This window comes from Pan paniscus, chromosome 7 (assembly GCF_029289425.2).
Source record: "Pan paniscus chromosome 7, NHGRI_mPanPan1-v2.0_pri, whole genome shotgun sequence".
NCBI classification, from domain to species: Eukaryota; Metazoa; Chordata; class Mammalia; order Primates; family Hominidae; genus Pan; species Pan paniscus.
The window spans coordinates 29,318,821-29,324,910 of NC_073256.2; the positions used below are offsets into that span (position 1 = coordinate 29,318,821).

Here is a 6,090-nt window from a genome sequence, read left to right on the forward strand (position 1 = left end):
TCTTGGGCAGAATCATGGAAAGGACACAGCCTCCCCAGCCTCTCCTGCCTCCGCTGCCTCCCTGGCCTCCTCTGCTTCCCTGGCCTCTCCTGCCTTCCTGGCTTCCCCTTCCACCCCGGCCTCCCCAGTCTCCCCTGTCTCTCCTGCTTTTGAGGTGGGCCAGGAGCTGCTGGTGCTCACTTAGCCTGTCCTGGATTCTGGGTGTAGCACTTCGATGTCCAGAAAATACCTCTGGGTTCAGCTCATCACACAGCCAAGGAAGGAGCTCCACACTGACACTAAGGGTTCATCCTGGGCTCATTCATCAGGACATGCCTCCAAAATATTTCTCCTCGTCTCCTCCTTTTGTCCACCTGCATTGTCTCTGTGCCTGAGCCCCGGCTGGGGGTCTGCAAGGATCCCCTATCTCCTCTGCCCCTGCAGGGCTGGGTCCCAGGCAATCTGTCCACCCACCACGCCTCTCGCACCTTGCCCACCACGCTCCAGCCCCACAGTCCTCTTTTTGCTTCTTTCCCAGCCTCTGGGCTTTTGCACACGCTGTTCCCTCTGCCTGAACACCCTCCACTGGGCTGAGAACAACTCTCTGAGACCTCTCTCAGCTGTTGCTTCGTTTGGAACAGCCGCTGCTGCTGGCCCTCTCCCAGCTGGAAGACCGGCTAGCCTCCTGTCTTTTTCAGTTCCCATGGCCCCAGCACTTCTCCTTGGCCTCCTTTGGCCGAATTGAAAATGTTCATTCTCAATGACTTCTCACCCAGCGCTGAGCCCCACTGGATGAAGGCAATGCCTGTCATGTTCACCACAATATCCCCTCCCCCATCACTACGTCTGGTCCACAGTGATGCTCAAAAAAGATCTGTTGGTAGGCAATGGGAAGGTGCATTCATGTCATCCTGCAGGAGGAATTCTCCACGAGTTTTGAGCAGCCTCGGGTTTCCCACCACCTCCAAATCATGGAAGACACAGGGTAAGAGCAAAGACAAGGTGGCTGTGGCCGATGTCCACCCTCTCGGGTGTCCCTTGTCTTCTCTCCTCCTTGGTCAGGGAGACCACCGGGTTGCAACCTGGCTGGGGCGGGGAGGAGATGCAGGGCCTGGCCAGAGCGGGCCTGGCCAAGGGCAAGGGACAGGGACTGCCTGGGCCTGAACAGGTGAGAGCGGCCCAGGCCCGGGTCCGGCGTGTCCGCGGTGCACGGGAGCGGCCAGCAGTGGGCGCCAGGGAGCCAGAAGCGGCCCGAGGAGGAGCCCGCGCCGGCCCCGATGCCCAGCTCCGCGCCGCGCGGACCCAGCAAGCCCGCGCTCAGACGCCCCAGCTCCGCCGAGAGGCCGCTCGCGCCGGGTGCTTCTTCTTCCCCAAGTGCAGGCAGAGCCCCTGAAGCCATGGCCAGCCCTTCCGGCAGCTCCGAAGCCACTGGCAAGCCTCGAGGCAGGGATGGCCGGCCCAGGAGGGAGGAGGACGACGTTCCTCCCAAAGAGAAGAGGCTGCGGCTGTTGCTGGAGGGGAGAAGCGCATAGCCCCAGGACTGCGAGGACGGGGAGGACGCGCCGCGGCCGGGCAGGGAGGAGACCGGCACCTAGACAGGTGGCGACGGCAGAGGAGTAAGTGACGCGGGCGCGGGGGTCCGGGGGTGCCGGGGGCGCGGAGGTGCCGGGGACGTGGGGTAGAGGCGGCGGGATTCTCCGTGGCTGGCCCCGGGTTGAAGTTGGTTACTGAGCGGCAACTCCGGCGGGCGCGGAGTGACAGCTCGTGACGGCCTCCGAGACGCCAGCTGCCCCTTCTCGGCTGTGTGGCTTCGACTTCCTGATTCTCCCACGACGTCCCTTGCTGGGAGACCCGCTGGACTCTGCGGCTAGCCAAAGGGGAGGGGAAGCCCCGCGTCCTGGGGGCTCCCAGCAGGGGAAGGGGCGGGGGTTGCCCTGGGCATCCTGTCTGGGGCATCTATCTGGGACTCTGTAGGTGCCTCTCACCTGGCGAGGGGCCTGTGGTGGGGGCAGGGGGAATTCCCTGGCGCCAGGCTTGGCCAAGCCCTGCTCTGCTGGGCTGCGGGCTGGCGGCGCTCACGCAGCTCCTCACCTGTCCCGCATCTTCCTGGTTTTTTTTCCCTTTCTATTTGGGCAGCGAGAATTGAGAGGAGGCAGATGGCTTCCATCCCAGAAATCGTTCTCTTTCCATCCCTACAGAGAGGGACAGAGAGGCAAAGTTCCTTGCATCCCCCGGGGCGCTGTCCCTATGAGCTCCCGGTTTCCTGCACACGTGGGCCCCTGAGTCACCGGGCCTGTGTGTGTGGGATGGGGCTGCGTGGCCAGCCTGGCCTCCTGGGGTTCACTTTCTGCTTTCCTACCCCAACTCTTCCTGTGTGGCTTTGCTGGCCTTCCACTGGGGAGGAACGTGAGTTTGGAGGGCAGATGAGGGCCCGCTGGAGAGCTGTACCCCTCAGTGAGGGCCGCCACCTTGATGGTTTTTGATGGATAATGGGGTTGACCTCTTTGTTCCTTCCACATGTTTTTATGTTTGACCATTTGCTCAGCTGAGCTTGTCTTAATAATTGGATTCGTGGTTAATGAGTCCCACATGGGAGAGAGGGCGGCCTTCATTCTGAACCCATTTAGGCAGCACGGGCAGCCCTCCTCGCCGTGGGCTGCATCAGAGCCCCACCCTGCCCAGTCTTGGGGTTGCTCCTGGATGCTGTCTGGGAGGCTTGCTCATGGTGACATCCTCATCTCCCTGTGCACGTTACCGCATTCAGAGCTTGGGTCACCTGGACACTGAGCTCAGGCGAATTTTCTCTGAGATCCCGGGAGAAGGAGGACAGTTCTCTGGAAGGTTTTCCAGGGCCGATCACGGAAAGGATGAGAAGGGAGAGGTCCTGATCAGGGACACAATTACGGTGGCAGTGTGACACCAGGAAACTTTATTGCGTAAAGTCCCTCTCACTCCCTCTACCTCCTTCTTTTACGTGGACTCTGCCAAAGACCAGGATACTAGAATGCAGTGTGGTGAACAAGCGTATTGGGACCTTGGGAACGCGAGTCTGGAGCCAGGCGGCTGGGGTTTGGATCCTGGTTCTGCCCCTCCTTCGCTGGCTGACATGGCACAAGCCACTTATCCTCTCTGAGCCTTACTGTCTTCACTGGCAAATGGATCGGTCTAGAGACCCCAGTGCCTGCGGTTGTTACTGCTGAGATTAAGGGAAACTCGTCCATAGAAGCACTTAGCATTGTGCCTGGCACATAGTGTATGGTGGATAAATGGGACTTAGGACTGAAACTCATGCCTTAATGTGTTTTTGCAGCGATGTTTTGTTCTGGGGTGCATCACAAGAGACAAGGTCCTTGGCCAGGCGTGGTGGCTCAAGCCAATAATCCCAGCACTTTTCGAGGGCGAAGGGGGGATCACTTGAGCCCAGCAGTTTAAGACCAGCCTGGGCAACGTGGTGAAGCCTCATATCTACCAAAACAAAAATAAAAACAAAAACAAAACAAAACAAAACAAAAGCCAAGTATAGTGGTGTGTGCCTGTAGTCCCAAGTACTTTGGAGGCTGAGGTGGGAGGATTGCTAGAGCCTGGAAGATCGGTCTGCAGTGAGCTGTGATCATGCCACTGCACTCCAGCCTGGGTGACAATGTGAGACCCTGTTTCAAGGAAAAGAGAGAGAGAGAGACAGAGAGACCCACAAGAGTCTTAAGCCAGAATCTCCATGTTAAAATGCTTTCTGGAGGCTAAAAGGATGATATGTTGATAATGAAATATTTAAAAGGCAGAAACCCCACTGAACTTTTTGGTCCACAGAGGGAAATGGGAATCGCATGACCTGAAGGATGATGGAGGAACTGAACAGAAACCATCCTTGTTTCCTGAATCTGAACGTGGCACCCTCTTTTCACGGTGTCTGTATTTTCTCAGTGCAGCGGCCCTTCAAAAAGAGGGAATCTTGATTTTCAAACTTAAAATTTGACCCAAAGCCCACTGCTGTCCACAATGCAAACCAGACACATTCCTCTTCCTTTTTAGTTTCTATGGGAATACACTTTCTGAAGAACCCATGAAGCAGTGTCAGGCTGGTGTGAGGATCAGCAGTGATTTCTTTGAGGAGGAGAGCCCGTTTCCTCACTCACAGGCCATGTCTGAGTGGATCAAGAAGAACAGAGCGCCCTTTTATGAGATTTTGTCTGCGCAGACCATTAGCTTGGTTAAAATGTCAAAACCATCCTTGTTCTTTAATAGCAGATTATTTTGGACTTTTCTCTGTAAGAAGCAGCATGGGCATTCAGATGCCTTTAAGGATAAAATGTTCTTTCTCACCACCAGGCCTGGTGCTCTGGATGGCTGAGGTTTTAATGTGACTTGGTGTTCCTTGGGGTGGCTCCCATACTGTGCTCTTGTGGTTGGGTGGCAAGAGGTTGCTTTATTCGGTGGTGGCTATAGGATGTTTTAGCAGATAAATCGGGACCCCAGGATCCCCAGAGTGCCAAGTCCTGCTGCAGGGCATGTGTTTATGGTGGGGACCTGGGGGGGTGGAGGGTGGGGGACATTGATTTCCTGCCAATATCAGAAGTTTCACAGGCTTCCTTTGTATCCACAATCACCGACCCCATTGAGAAGTCCTAGAAAACCTGGCCCTCCCCAAGCCTTTATTGACAACTTGTGAATGATCCCAGGGTGTGTCTGACCCACAGCTCCTCCTGGAGGGAGAGAAAAGTCTCTCCTAGGTATTTGGTTATCAACCTCAACCACTTGCTGAGCCTTCCCCAAGACCAGGCATCTTGTCAGAGATTTCTGGGTTGTCAGGCAGAACCGAGCATTCGAGGGTAATAACTCACTGGAGTCCCTGAAATCCCTGATGTACACACAAGTTGAAAGCATCCAGGGTTGAAACCAGATCAGGAAGTTTATTCTCAGCTTGGGGCTCCTGCAGAGGGATTCCTTCAGAGGTGCATCCACGTTGCAGGTATTTTCCCTTCTTGCTGAGGAGAAACCTGGGTTTCTCAGCTTTGGCACAGTCACAACATTTGGGATCAGACCATTCATGGTGGTGGTGGTGGTGGGGAGGCCATCCTGTGTATTGTAGGATGGTTAGCAGCATCTGTGGTCTCCATCCTCTAGGTACCATTCTACCCTCCCAGTTATGGCTACCCCAGATGTCTCCAGACAGTTTCAAATGCCATGGAGCAAGGGAGTTGTACGTGAGCCAAACCACTCCAGCTGAGAGCCATTGGTCTACACTTGTGGAAATGTTTGAGGGTGAGAGTGTCAAGCTTGGGTCCCTGCTGTACCCTTTATCAGCAATGCAGTCTTGGAAAATTAATACAACTCCAGGGGCCTCAGGTTTCTCATTTATGAAATGGAGATAAATGAGATACACTTTCATAGGAAGGTTACATGGGATTTACTGAGATAATAAGACAGTACATTGAAAATGCTGGGCATAGCTTTTATTTATTTTTATTTTTTTTTTTTGAGATGGAGTCTTACTCTGTTGCCCAGGCTGGAGTGCAGTGGCATGATCTCCGCTCACTGCAACCTCCACCTCCTGGGCTCAAGTGATCCTCGTGCCTCAGCCTCCCAAGTAGCTGGGAGTACAGTTGCCCACGACCACACCTGGCTAATTTTTGTATTTTTAGTAGAGATGGGGTTTCACCATGTTGGCCAGGCTGGTCTCAATCTCCTGACCTAAGATGATCCGCCCAGCTCGGCCTCCCAAGGTGCTGAGATCACATGTGTGAGCCACCACCCTGGGCTGGGCAAAGCATTGTAACACAGACAAAGCACAAAATACTTGGGCAATATCTTTCTACATTTGGGTTGTCTAGACTCCATCCTCCATCCCCTTATGTACTGGTGTGGTGCGGAGCAGAATATCACCCACCTAGACTGCAGAGTGGATTTGGGTGGCATCTTGGCTTTCTGCACAAGACTTGCCTGTTCCCCACCATGTCCCCCTGGTTCTCAGGGTCCAGGATTCCAGGAAGCAGGGATGTGGGCAGGCAGGGCAGGTGGCCCACCCAGTTCACTCCCACGCTGGGGACCTGCAGAGCCAGCTCCCTGAGACAGGTTGTTTGGACCAACATCTGGGTTTCTGGATTTCCATTTGAG

The 6,090-nt window shown here is 55.0% G+C and overlaps 1 pseudogene; it reads left to right on the forward strand.

Moving 5' to 3' along the window:
- The first annotated feature begins 204 nt into the window (after nucleotides 1-204).
- Nucleotides 205-1,661, forward strand: LOC134730846 (collagen alpha-1(I) chain-like; annotated as a pseudogene).
- Nucleotides 1,662-6,090: the final 4,429 nt, after the last annotated feature.